Source organism: Oryx dammah, unplaced genomic scaffold, assembly GCF_014754425.2.
Source record: "Oryx dammah isolate SB20612 unplaced genomic scaffold, SCBI_Odam_1.1 HiC_scaffold_20, whole genome shotgun sequence".
NCBI lineage: Eukaryota > Metazoa > Chordata > Mammalia > Artiodactyla > Bovidae > Oryx > Oryx dammah.
The window spans coordinates 30648128-30663470 of NW_024070204.1; positions in this window are offsets into that span (position 1 = coordinate 30648128).

The window sequence follows — 15343 nt, forward strand, 5'->3', positions numbered from 1 at the left end:
AAATTGAAACTCCAACAATTTGGCCACCTGATGTGAGGAACCGACTCATTTAAAAAGACCCTGATGCTGGGGAAGATTGAGGGCAGGAGGAGAAGAGGACAACAGGGGATGAGATGGTTGGATGGCATCACTGACTCAATGGACATGGGTTTGAGCAGGCTCTGGGAGTTGGTAATGGACAGGAGAGCCTGGCATGCTGCAGTCAATGGGGTCGCAAAGAGTTGGACATGACTGAGTGATTGAATTGAACTGATGTACCATCCATAATGAATTAGAAATTATAATAGAAAAAAGATCTCATTGACTAATAGCAATGACTCTACAGTGCCTAGGATTAAGTCTAACAATAAGTGGTTCAAGAAAATTTATACAGAAAAAAACTAAAAAACTTTTTTGAAGAATATGAAAGAAGATCTGGAAAAAAAGCTATATACCATGTTTGTGAATGGAATAATTCAGTATCATAAAGTTGTTGATTTTCCTCAAATTAATCAATAAAATCAGTGGGATCCTAATTAAAAGTCCTTTAAAAAATGTACAGATGTGAGAGTTGGACCATAAAGAAGTCTGAGCACCAAAGGATCGACAGTTTCAAATTGTGGTGCTGGAGAAGACTGTTGAGTGTCCTTTGGACAGCAAGGAGATCAAACCAGTCAATCCTAAAGGAAGTCAACCTTGAATATTCACAGGAAGGACTGATACTGAAGCTGAAGATCCAATACTTTGGCTACTTGATTGAAGAGCTGACTCATTGGAAAGACTCTGAGGCTGGGAAAGATTGAGGGCAGGAGGAGAAAGGGACAACAGAGGATGAAATGGTTGGATGGCATCATTGACTCAGCGGACATAAGTTTGAGCAAACTCTGGGAGACAGTGAAGGATAGGGAATCCTGGTGTGCTGCAGTTCATGGGGTGGCAAAGAGTCAGACACAACTTGAGCGAATGAACAACAAAAAATGTTTATGCTACCTGACAATGTGAACATCTTTCAGTCTTTTTATGTTTTTATTGGTCATTGGTCTTTGGAGAAATGACTATTTAAGTCCTTTGATAATTTTTATTAGGGTGGTAAAATACACATAGCATAAAAATTATCCTCTCAACTATTTTAAAGTGCATACTTCAGTGGTATTAAGTACATTGATATTGTTGTATAACCAAGACCACCTTCCACCTTCAGAATACTTTTCATCTTGCAAACCTAAAACTTTATAACCATTAAATAACTTCCTATTCTCCCCTTCCCTCAGCCCTAGGCAACCACCATTCTACTTTTTATCCCTGAGATATTAACTTCTTTGAACATTTCATATAAGTGGATTCATATTGCCATTCTGAACTGGGTTATTTGATCTTTGCGGTTGAGTTGTAGGAGTTCTTTATGTATTCTGGGTATAAGCCACTTAGATATATTAATATGATTTGCAAATATTTTCTCCATTCCGTAGGCTACTTTTTCACTGTTAATTGTAACAAAGTTTTTAAGTTTGATGTAGTCCCATTTGCCTGTTTTTGCCTTTGTTGTCTTCACTTTCATTGTCATATCCAAGAAATTATTGCCAAGTCCAATGCCATGAAGCTTTCCCTCTATATTTTCTTCTATGAGTTATAATTTTAGGTCTTATATTTAGGTCTTTACTGTTTTGAGTTAACATCTGTATATGGTTTTAGATAAGGGTCCAATTTCATCCTTTTAGATGTGGATGTCTAGTTTTCCCAGTATCATTTATTGAAGAGACTGCCTTTTCCCCATTAAGTGGTCTTGGCACCCTTGTTAAAGATCACTTGATCACAGACACAAGGATTTATTTTTGGGTTCTGTATGCTATTCTATTCTATTCTGTCTTTGTGTTAGTACCATATTGCTTTAATTACTGTAGCTTTATGTGTCTGTGTATACCCTAAGTTGCTTCAGTTGTGTCCAACTCTTTGTGACCCTATGGACTGTAGCCTTCCAGGCTCATTTGTCCATGGGATTTTCCAGGCAAGAATACTGGAGTGGATTGCTGTGCCCTCCTCCAGAGACTGTTCCTGACCCAGGGATCAAACCTGCACCTCTTCCGACTCCTGCATTGGCAGGTGGGTTCTTTACCACTAGCACCACCTGAGAAGCCCATTGTAGCTTTATAATATTTTCAAATCAGGAAGTGTGAGCTCTCCAACTTTGTTTTCCTTTTCCAGAATTGTTTTGACTATTCAGGATCTCTTGAGAATTCACATGAATTTTAAGATGAATTTTTGTATTCTCCAATAAAGGTCATTAAGATTTTGATAGGGCTTGAATTTGATAGGGCTGTAAATCAATTTGGGTAGTACAGACATCTTGATAATTAAATCTTTCAATCCATGAACATGAGGTATTTTTCTATTTGTGTTTCTTTACTTTTTTCAGCAATGTTTTGTAATTTTTAGTGTATGTCTTTCACTTTCTTGGTTAGATTTATTCCTAAGAATTTCCTTCTTTTTGATGCCATCATAAGTGGGACTGTTTTCTTAATTCCCTTTTGGCTTATTCTTTGTAAGTGTAGAGGAATGCACCTATATTTTTACCATGTTGATTTTGTATCCTAAAACTTTGTTGTATTTGTTGATTATTGTATTTTTGTGTGTGGAATCTCTTTAGAATTTTTTTGTGAAATTTTTGGGATTTTCTACATATAAGATCATGTCATCTCTGAACATAGATAATTTTACTTCTTCCTTTCCCATTTGGAAGTTTTTTATTTCTTTATCATGCCTAACTGCTCTGGCTAAGAATTCCAATATTATGCTGAATAGAGGCCATCTTGTCTTACTCTATTAAAGGAAAAGCTTTCAGTCTTTCACAATTAGCTATGATATTAGCTGTGGTCTTTTCATAAATAGTTTTTAGTATGTTGAGCTACGTTCCTTCTATTCCTAGTTTGTTGAGTGTTCAGTCTGAAACTTTTGATAATTATATGATATCTGACATACTGTTAAAGATGAAGTGAAATGAATTTTTGAAGAGTCTTTATGGTGAGCAGTTTGATATTATCTATTGAAATTAAAAATGCACATACCATATGGCCCAGAAATTGGCATTTACCTTAGTAAAGGCAATCACAAATGTGTGAGGGAATATATTTGAGGTTCATCATAATATTGCTTTAATAGCAAAGATGTTGGAAGCAACCTAATTGGCCATCCATAGGGGAACAGCCAAAAATAAATGCAAAAGCAAAAACATAAACACAAATGAAACCAAATTTGAGCATTTATGCTATGAAATATCATATGACCATTAGAAAAAGGCAGGAGGCCAATCTCATTGTACCGAGATGCATAGGGTTCCAAAATATGCTCAAATGGAAAAGTCACACTGCTTAAAGTCAGTGTACATATTGAGAATATTCACATATAGATATAACTGAACCTCAGCTTCAACAGATGTAGCCCTTGTTATCCATGCATTTTCCTTCATCTAACTCTCTTAATAGTTATTCAGGGTTAAGGCAATGGCAGCCCCCTCCAGTACTCTTACCTGGAAAATCCCATGGACGGAGGAGCCTGGTAGGCTGCAGTCCATGGGGTCGCTAAGAGTTGGATAGGACTGAGCGACTTCACTTTCACTTTTCACTTTCATGCACTGGAGAAGGAAATGGCAACCCACTCCAGTGTTCTTGCCTGGAGAATCCCAGGGACGGGGGAGCCTGGTGGGCTGCCGTCTATGGGGTCGTACAGAGTCGAACATGACTGAAGTGAGTTAACAACAGTATTATTCTTACTTTACAATGAGAAAACTGAGCTCAGTGAATTTAATTTGCTTAAGTTCACAGAAGTAATCAGAGGTAAATCAGAGTAATCAGTTTTAGTGCAAAGCCCAGGCCCCTAAACATTGTATTATGTTTTCCTTACAAATTAGAGAATGGTACTGCAGTCAAATGAGATGCTATATGGAGAACACTTGTGCTAATAAGCAAGTAAGACACCAAGAAGGGTCAGTTAAAAAAAGAAGTTGGGTCTGTGATAGGAATACCAGAAGTCATCATACTGTTTGAGATTATATTTAACATATTTTTTCAGTGCTTCATTCTAAATCTGATTTTTTTCTCAGCTGAATAAAGATATTTGGGCTTGTGAGCTAACTCAATGTCCTTTTATTTGGCCATTAATATGTGAGATATATAAAGGATGGGATATTCCTGGAAGATGCAGGTGATGTAGAAGAAAGCAGACTTAAGAGAATTAACATCTAGAGTCTGAATCCTTCCCAAAGGAGAGCAATTCCATTTCTTACTGAGTTCAAAGTCACTCTGAAAGGTACGGTGAATACTGAAAGAAAAAATAGTCTTGAAAATATGCATATAACCTAGATTTAAGAAATGTCTTTAATGCCAAGATCTGAAAGTACAAAGGAAGAGTAGCAGAAACATATTTTATTCAAAGATTTGACTGTAACTCATACTGCAGCAGCAGCATACTGTAGGGTAATTATTGACAGTACGAAAGACGAGTCTATCACAAAGTGAGATCATTAATAGTAATAATTTTATTATGTCTTTTTGATTTGCTAATCTGAAAGTTTAAAATACAAAAGGGTTGCTAAGTTGTGCCTGACTCTTTGTGACGCCATAGACGGCAGCACACCAGGCTCCTCTTCCCTCGATGTTCTGGAGTTTGCTCAGATTCATATCCTATGAGTCGGTAATGGTATCTAACCATCTCATCTTCTGCCATCCCCTTCTCCTTTTGTCTTCAATCTTTCCCAACATCAGGGTCTTTATAAAAGGATGGACAGATATAAATAAGCAATTTTTTTGTGATCTCTTTTAGCTACAAATTTAGACTCCCAAAATGAGCAAAAATGAAAACCTGCTATCGGACATTTTGAAAGCCCCTCCATCCCTCCACATATTTGTACAACCAGTGGGAAAGGATAATACAATTTCTATATTGCCCATAAGAAAATATATTGAGATCAGCTGTGAGATAAACATCACACAGCAATTCATAAACACTAAAGAAAAATATCCCATATCTATAGGAATTACTGCAATGAAAACTAGAGCATGTAATCCAAATAATAAAATAAACTATTAATAATATATCACTACTGAATGGTGATATTTATTTAGAGACAGTCCCTAGGAATTTAGACCACTATTCATGTGATTTCTCTTTCTTTTATTCTCACAAAAAATCTAAATTTTGAACTTTGAGGAAGGATCGGTAGACATGTGTCAAATGGATTCACTCTTTTACACTCATTCAATCAATGTAGACACTCATTCAACCCATTAACCAAGAGATTAAGTTATCATGTGCCAGGCCCCATTCTAGGCATACATGAGGATATGCTGGTGAAGAGGTAGAAGAGAACTTTGACCTATTGTAGCTGAGAGATGATGACACTGGACAGTTAAATCAGAAAAATAGGGTGGAATAAAGGCTATGGTAGGCCAGATCCGTGATGCATATAAGCATGTCGTAGAGTTTCTTGGAAGTACTTGTGGAGAGGACTAAACTTTTGAAAGCACACAGGAAGAGGATTTAGATTCAGTTATTGGCCATTCATATGAGAGCTATTTCTCCTGTAGGTAGGAAAACTTGGAAACATACATTCTACTAATTTTAGAAGAAAAGTAAAACATTTGCATCAATCCAGGTTGGCCTTGATTTAAACAGAGAACTGAGATGGCTTCAGACTTGTGCTGCTGCTGCTGCTGCTGCTAAGTTGCTTCAGTCATGTCCGACTCTGTGCGACCCCAAAGACGGCAGCCCACCAGGCTCCCCTCATCCCTGGGATTCTCCAGGCAAGAACACTGGAGTGGGTTGCCATTTCCTCCTCCAGTGCAGGAAAGGGAAAAGTGAAAGTGAAGTCGCTCAGTTGCGTCCGACTGTTCGCAACCCCATGCACTGCGGCCTACCAGGCTCCTCCGTCCATGGGATTTTCCAGGCAAGAGTACTGAAGTGGGTTGCCATTGCCTTCTCCTGATCATACTTGTGCTATACTTGTTCAAACCTGTGACGCTAAACCAATGTCATGGAATTCAACAGGCTAGATTTAAAATATCCCTGCCCAATACATGAATAGTTATTAGTGTTTAATACCAGGCAACAGGCATTTAAAAATGCATTATAAAGAAAGCTGGAAAATCCTGTTAAAATTTAACTATCAGTTACATATCCTTTCTAAACCTTGTGACTTTACAATTATATTTAACTTGGAACTAACAGATTCCTGACTTTCTCTTCTTAAAAGAAGATGAATGTCTTAACTCTGCTTTCTTATGTTGGCCAAGTTCAGTGACAAAATAACACATAATGAACCACTGGCTGTCAAAAAACTAAGTGATACCAATTGCAAAATACTGAGAAATAGAAATTGAGCAATGATGAAGAGATCTATTGACATTCTCCCTCCAAAATAATTCTGCATAAAGTCTAGGAATTCTTTAAATTCAAAATTAGGGAATAAAAATGGAAATGTGGACTGCCACGCAAAAGTAAAGACCATTACATAATTTCCATTAAACATGATTATCCTTTTCTTCACATATATGTGTTGAAAATAAATGTGTCATATCTAGGCAGGAGAGTGTCACAAATTTCAGGATTTGTGTCTTTCATGTTTTTAACCCCCTATAACAGCCATGTTAATTTAAATTTCCAAGATGCCAATAGCTGGATTTAAGAGACATCATCACATTGAAAAGGTGGACTCTGTCGTAACCGCTTATTAAAAACAAACCAGGCCAAACTTGTGGTTTAAAAATTGGGACCAGATGATGCTTAATAAGCATGAAATGCTTTTGGTGTTACAAATGAGAACCAGGTGTGGAGAAAAGCAGCCTGGAGCTGAGCATGGCCACCTACAAGCAGGGCTCATCTGCCTCCCAAAGGGTGAGAGTTGGTCATCAACTACACAACCCAGCCACTGTCTTGCCTTCCTGACTGCAGAGGAGAAACTGAACATTCGAAAGTAGAGGAGAACGTGAAACCTGTCTCTCTAAAATTATGTATGTGTCCTGAAATCAAACCACCTAAAAGTATATAGGGAGGAGATGAATGCACAGTGGCAAATATTAGAGCTTCTGAATAGAATGGCTGATTCCCTAAGTGCTCAGCCATGAAGGCATCAAATGATCAGCAAGGTGATTCGGACTTCAACAAACCCTTTCCTTTCAGGGAATGTTGGTGGGCGTGGTGTGTATGTACGCATGAAGGGTGGTGGGGTTGGGAACTGGGTGGCCCTTCTGGGACTAGAGTTTCTCATTTGTAAAATGTGAGGGTGGGGCCTTATGATCTAAGGTCACTCTCAGGACAGGGTTCTATGGGTTTATCTCCAAAATATGTCTGTGCTATGATTTATTGGCTCTGACTTCAAAGAAGTCGGATAAACAAATATGTTGCCCAAGAGGAAAATCAGTTTTGCTATGTTCCCCTCTATTTATACAAACTCATTAAAGCAAAGTTTCTAAGCCTGGATCTCTCAGTTGTCCTTCGATGGGTCTATTAGATAATCCCTACCTGGCTGAGAAACAGTAGTAGGAGACAGACTGTGCTCTCAAGCAGCCGACAATGCTGAAATCCAGGGGCAGCCAGTTTTCATCGTACGCCAGCATCATCTGAAGGGCTTGTTAAAACACAGCTAACTAAGTTCCACATTTAGAGTTTCTGATTCAGTTAGTCTGGGATGGGGCCCAAGAATTTGCATTTCTAGCAAATTCCCAGGTGCTGCTGCTGTTGTTGTTCTGGGGTTCACGCTTTATGAACCATTGCTGTCCCGAGAACCAAAGAATACCAGTAGTCTGGATGAATAAACATGATGTTATTATCTGAATGTCATTGTTATTTCTATGGGATCTTGACATGTAATACTCCATTAGGCAGCACAGAATATAAATAACTTAAAATCTAAAGATATCTTTCAAACTCTGTCCCTACTAACTTCTAGGAGTCAGGTGAGGTTTTTTTTTTTTTTTTTTTTTGCTATGCTGAGCAGTATGTGGGATCTTAGTTCCCCAACCAGGGATGGAACCCATGTCCCCTGCATTGGAAGGCTAAGGTGTTAATCACTGGACCACCAGGGAAGTCCCCAGAATGAGGTTTTCTAGGGCAGCAAAGAAGCCAGGGGCAACCACTGCTTCTACCTAGGAGTAACTGAGAACATTTGTCATCAATAACAAAAATTAACCATCCACTGAATAATTCAGCCCATTATATCAAAGAGAGTTAAGACTCAGATGCTAACCTAAAGAAATTTGTAATTGGATGGAATATACATTTAAGTCCCATGAAGGCAAGGAAATAGTTGGTTTATTTACCACCTTAAGCTTAGGTGGTAAATAAACCTTTAGCACAGTGCTTAAACAAAGTAGGTGCTATTATGTATTGAGTGAAGGAGAGAATTTCTCTCTAGTGATTGACTTTGTCTATGGGCAGGGTATCTGTTTAAAGAATGAGAATTCTCAGTAATTAGAATGAGAACATTTATTGACACCAGGTTAGAGAGCCGTGGGTTCCTTTAGCATATTCAGTACTCCATAAATATTTGCTGAGTTAGGTTGGATTGCAGAAGACAGCACAAGTCGGTAAAGAAAGAACTCATCATTAAGAAAAAGAAACAAAACCTGAAAATAAAACCTGAAGTCATAAGACTTGAGTTTGAATACTATCTTTGTCAATCACCATGTAAATTTTAATACAAAGAGATGGTGGGGGATTACAGATACTGGAAACAACAAGAACAAAGTCAGAAATGTTAAATGTTTCTAGGGTATATTGGCAAATTCCACTTAACTGAACATAGAATGGGCAGTGGCCAGATCCTGGAGTGATTTTAATTTTAGGCTAAGGAATTTGGACTTCATTGGATCAGCAGTGGGGCCATTGATATTTGGGGTAAGGAGTAATGTCATAAAAACTGTGTTATGGGATGATTAATCTGAGTGTAATGCATGGGATGGAATGGAAGATAGGGAGCAAAGAACCATGAAATTCTTAGAGAGGCTAGTAATTCTTTTGGTGAGAATACTAAAAGTTTGACCAGTGTAGTGGCAGAGGCAATGGAGAAGGAAAAATTTACACAAGACTTTCAGGGGACCAGATGGATAGATTCACTAACTGTTCCATATGAGGGAACAATGGGAGAGAGAATCAAAAGATAATTCTGGGATTTTAAGTTCAAGCGGTGAGACAGACGCTCATGATCTAAACACAAACAGGGGATACAAGAGAAGGGGCAGGTCTGGAAGCTGGGCTTAGGGGAGAGCTGGGTGGTCACGTTGAATTCTACTGTGTATATGCTGAGTCTGAAGAACCTGTTTGACATCAGTTGAGTTGAGAAAGCAAGAAGATTTGAGAACAGAGGCAGGGTCTCTACCCTCTTGAGAATCATTCGCAGAGTGGCAACATTTTCAGTCTTGGAAGGAAATAGAGTTCCCCAAGAGAGGCTAGAAAAAAAGAAGACAAATGAGGGCCTGACAGTACTGAGCAGGGAATTCTGCCATTCAGTGAGCAAGAGGATGTGGACCAGGAAAGGAGGAATCCGCGCGTTCACAAAGAATCACGGTGATGCAGGTTTTCATGGGCTTTTGCGAAAAAGTTTCAAGAAAGGTTAAGCAGGTCAAGAGTGGTATCAAATGTTATTAGGCCATCAAGGAGACTGAGGGCTGAGACGTGCCAATTTCCCATTAGGAAATCACTAGTGACTTTGAGAGGATTATCAGCAGAGACTGAATTGCAATATTTTCCCTAAGTTCCAGGGACATCCTTCTTTAGTCACCCCCCACACTTATGGGTATATACATGTGAATCCACATAATAAATCCAGTACATACATGGGACAAATGTAATATCAATGCACAAGTTAGATAATTGTCGATGCTTATTCTTTCTTCCCCTCAGGCAAGAGGGACACACAGGCCTCTTGATTGAGTCTACAGACTGAATGATGGTATTTGAAACTTTAACCACTGAACAGTTAATTCTTTCAGTTTCATTTGAATTCAGAAGACCTATACATCTGAAAGAGAGACAAACTTCTGGGAAGAAGCTACCCTTAAGTAAGACCCTCAATTCGAACTATCATTAAGCAGCATCTTTTCTGCAAGCTGTCTGGCCACCAAACATGTTTATGAGCTTTTGAAAAAGATCTACAAAGACACAAAGGCTGAGGACATGTGGGGAAGATGTGTATTTGCCTTGTAAACGCCATCCCGGAGGTCTTGTTCACATCCCAGGCCACGATGCTACAGGATGGGAGAATCCTAAGCAATGATTGTTGCAAACACAAACAATTGCTGGGGTTTCAGCACAAGGCTTTGTGTGCAAACACTGCTGAAAGTGTTCATGTAGCCCTAGGCTGCCAATGGCAACCTCTAACTGGGGGAGATCTGTGCCAGGAAAAAGGGTGGAAGGGCCTTTTATTCATCTGGTAATTTTACAGGAATGAGCATTTCATGCATTTTTCGAAACGCAGAGTGGGGTGAAGAGAGAAAGGCAGGCACATAGGGCAGTGACAGTTCTGATGTGTGCGGCTGGGCCTCACGGGCACCACCGCAGTCTCTTTGGGGGCAGCTTGTCCGGCACTGGTCCTGGCTGGCACCAGGCATGAGAAGAAATGAGAGGGCGATCTGGCATTTTCATATTTGTTTATTTTAATCTCCCAGGCCTGCTGAAAACAACTGGAATCTTCTGAGTTGCTGAAAGCACATAGGCTTCTTTGATGGAACTCTTGGCCCCTGCCACCCTAAAGCCAAAGGGGCTCATTGATTAAGTTGTCGGGTGACCACGTCCTCTGTGAATTCAGGTCAGACCAGAGGCAATGGTTAATAGCTGGCAGGTAACTGTCCCTAATGCAATCTTTACTATAGCCTTCAAAGCTTAACATGAAAGTGTCTTCCACTGAAATCCAGACTGCAAATTGGGAAATGTTTGGAGTCTGGGCATCTGCCTGTGTTCCTTAGCAAAGCAAATGCTGGGAAAGCAAAGATAAAAGACAGAAAGGAATGATTCAACACAGCTGGAGGGAATCCAAGTAGATAGTCAAGGAGAAGGGTCAAAGGGAAACCCAAGGCCTATTTTGTTTTAAGGTTTAGAAGGGGGTCAAGCTAGGGGGATGGTGGACTGTGAGGGCTGGTTCACATGGAACCCCGGCTATTCACTGTTACCGTGGTGATGGCCCCACGAAAGGAGCTGATGGGCCAGCTAGCCTTCATCTGACTGCCTTTTTACATTTGCTTTTCTTTCAGAGGACAGGGGCCCTAGGGGATAGGCTCATAACTTTAATATTTAGTGTGGCTTTGACTGAATTGGACTTCAGCATTCTTGCCTTGAGAACCCCATGATCAGCGGAGAAATAACTCCAGAAAGAATGAAGAGGTGGAGCCAAAGTGAAAACAATGTCCAGTCGTGGATGTGACTGGTGATGGAAGTAAAGTCTAATGCTGTAAAGAGCAATATTGCATAGGAACCTGGAATGTTAGGTCCATGAATCAGGTAAATTAGAAGTGGTCAAACAGGAGATGGCGAGAGTGAACACTGATGTTTTAGGGATCAGTGAACTAAAATGAACTGGAATGGGTGAATTTAATTCAGATGACCATTATAGCTACTACTGTGGGCAAGAATCCCTTAGAAGAAATGGAATAGTCCTCATAGTCACCAAAAGAGTCCTAAATGCAGTACTTGGGTGCAGTCTCAAAAATGACAGAATGATTTCTGTTCATTTCCAAGGCAAACCATTCAATATCACAGTAATACAAGTCTATACCCCAACCAGTAATGCTGAAGAAGCTGAAGTTGAATGGTTCTATGAAGACCTACAAGAGTTTCTAGAACTAATACCTAAAAAAGATGTCCTTTTCATTATAGGGGACTGGAATGCAAAAGAAGGAAGTCAAGAAATACCTGGAGTAACAGGAAAATTTGGCCTTGGAGTACAGAATGAAACAGGGCAAAGGCTAATAGGGTTTTGCCAAGAGAACGCACTGGTCATAGCAAACACCCTCTTCCAACAACATAAGAGAAGACTCTATACATGGACATCACCAGATGGTCAATGCCAAAATCAGATTGATTATATTTTTGCAGCCAAAGATGGAGAAGCTCTATACAGTCAGCAAAAACAAGACCAGGGCTCAGATCATGAACTCCTTTTTGCCAAATTCAGAAGTAAATTGAAGAAAGTAGGGAAAACCACTAGATCATTCAGGTATGACCTAAATCAAATCCCTTATGATTATATGGTGGAAGTGACAAATAGTTTCAAGGGATTAGAATCTATAGATAGACAGAGTGCTTGAAGAACTATGGACAGAGGTTTGTGACACTGTAGAGGAGGCAGAGTTCAAGACCATCCTCAAGGAAAAGAAAGGCAAAAAGGCAAAATGGCAGTCTAGGGAGGCCTTACAAATAGTTGAGAAAAGAAGAGAAGCGAAAGGCAAAGGAGAAAAGGAAAGATATACCCATTTGAATGCAGAGTTCCAAAGAATAGCAGGGAGAGATAAGAAAGCCTTCCTCAGTGATCAATGCAAAGAAATAGAGGAAAACAATAGAATGGAAAAGACTAGAGATCTCTTCAAGAAAATTAGGATACCAAGGAAACTTTTCATGCAAAGATAGGCACAATAAAGGACAGAAGTTGTATGGATCTAACAGAAGCAGAAGATACTATGAAGAGGTGGCAAGAATACACAGAACTAAACAAAAAAATCTTCACATCTCAGGTAATCATGATGGTGTGATCATTCACCTAGGGCCAGACATCCTGGAATGTGAAGTCAAGTGGGCCTTAAGAAGCATCACTACGAACAAAGCTTGTGGAGGTGATGGAATTCCAGTTGAGCTATTTCAAATCCTGAAAGATGATGCTGTGAAAGTGCTGCACTCAATATGCCAGCAAATTTGGAAAACTCAGCAGTGGCCACAGGACTGGAAAAGGTCAGTTTCCATTCCATTCCCAAAGAAAGACAATGCTAAAGAATGCTCAAACTACTACACAATTGCTCTCGTCTCACACGCTAGCAAAGTAATGCTCAAAATTCTCCAAGCCAGGCTTCAACAGTACATGAACTGTGAACTTCCAGATGTTCAAGCTGGATTTAGAAAAGGCAGAGGAACCAGAGATCAAATTGCCAACATCCACTGGATTGTCAAAAAAGCAAGAGAGTTCCAGAAAAACATCTACTTCTGTTTTATTGACTATGCCAAAGCCTTTGACTGTGTGGATCACAATAAACTGTGGAAAATTCTGAAAGAGATGGGAATACCAGACCACCTTACCTGCCTCCTGAGAAATCTGTATGCAAGTCAAGTAGCAACAGTTAGAACCAGACATGGAACAACAGACTGGTTCCAAACTGGGAAAGGAGTACGTCAAGGCTGTATATTGTGACTTTCCTTATTTAACTTATATGCAGAGTACATCATGTGAAATGCCAGACTGTATAAAGCACAAGCTGGAATCAAGACTGCCAGGAGAAATATCAATAACCTCAGATATGCACATGATACCACCTTTATGGCAGAAAGTGAAGAGGAACTGATTCTCTTGATGAAAGTGAAAGAGGAGAGTGAAAGAGCTGGCTTAAAACTCAACATTCAGAAAACTAAGATTATGGCATCTGGTCCCATCACTTTATGGCAAATAGATGGGGAAACAATGGAAACAGTGAGAAACTTAATTTTCTTGGGCTCCAAAATCACTGCAACCCTGAAATTAAAAGATGCTTGTTCCTTGGAAGAAAAGTTATGACCAACCTAGACAGCGTATTAAAAAGCAGAGACATTACATTCCCAACAAAGGTCCATCTAGTCAAAGCTATGGTTTTTCCAGTAGTCCTGTGTGGATGTGAGAGTTGGACTATAAATAAAAAAGAGCACTGAAGAAATGATGCTTTTGAACTGTGGTGTTGGAGAAGACTCTTGAGAATTCCTTGGACTGCAAGGAGATCAAACCAGTCCATCCTAAAGGAAATCAGTCCTGAATATTCATTGGAAGGACTGATGCTGAAGCTAAAATTCCAATACTTTGGCCACCTGATGCAAGTAACTGACTCATCAAAAAAGATGCTGATGCTGGGAAAGATTGAAGGCAGGAGAAGAGGATGATAGATGATGAGACGGTTGGATGGCATCACCAACTGGATGGACATGAGTTTGAGCCAACACTGGGAGTTGGTGATGGACAGTGAAGCCTGGAGTGCTACAGTCCAAGGGGTCACAAAGAGTTGGACACAACTGAGTGACTGAACTGAACACTGGTACATTTATTATAGCTTTGTAGTAAGTTTTGAAATCAAGAAATGTGAATACTCTAAATGTGTTCTTCTTTTTCAAGATTGTTTGATGATTCAGATTTCCTTACAATTCAAGGTGAATATCAAGATCAGCTTTTCCATTTCTGCAAAAAAGCTATTGGGATTTTTAAATGCATTGTGTTGGATCTATAAATTGCTTTGAGGAGGACAGGCATTTTTAACAATATTAAGTCTTTCAATCCATGAAGTATTTTTCCACTTATTTAAGTCTTCTTTAATTTCTTTCAGTGATGTTTTGTAGTTTTCAGCATAGAAGTCTTACATCCCCCTGCTTAAGTTCATTCCTAAATATTTAATTCTTTTTTGATGCTATTGTAAATGAACTTTCCCTTTAATATCCTTTTTGTTTTTCCAGCTTTACTGTTAATTTCCTTTTTGGCTAGTCCATTGCTAGTGTATAGCAACCCTTATTAATATTTTAAAAAGGCTTTGGACATATATGAAAAGATTTGTGAATAAACATTTATTATACTTTAGTTAAGTGTTTAAGGTAAGTAAATATAAATTAAATGAGTATTTGCTCTCAGTTAATTTTCAGTTAACCAGTAAACAACTCTGACAGACTGATCACATTGAATAAGAGACTCCTGGTGTCTATCTTAATAATTTACATTTTCATAATATGTTTATATAGCCCAAAAATACAACCAGTACATTATTTAGATATATTATACTTGTTACTATTGAGATTAGTTGATAATAAAATTTAACTAAGATAAATATTTACTCTGCTAAGAACTCACAATGTGATTTTCTGGCGAAGCAGTCTTTATACTGTCTTTGATATTCAGAGAAGGTACTTCTTAAGGTATTAACTGTGGCTTTCTCATCCTTTCCAGGTTTTGAGAAGCAGCAAATACAATGGGAAGAAACTCAGGATCTGGGTTCAGGTTATAACTGTTAACTATATGGTCTTGGCTAAATAGACTGTGATTCTGAGCTTCAAAAACTGAGGTTTCTGAGGATTAAATGGGCAATCTTCTATAAAAATGTCTGATATACAGAATGCCCTCAATAAGAACAGGGTGGTTTAATGGTTTACCCAATTATTGTTATTA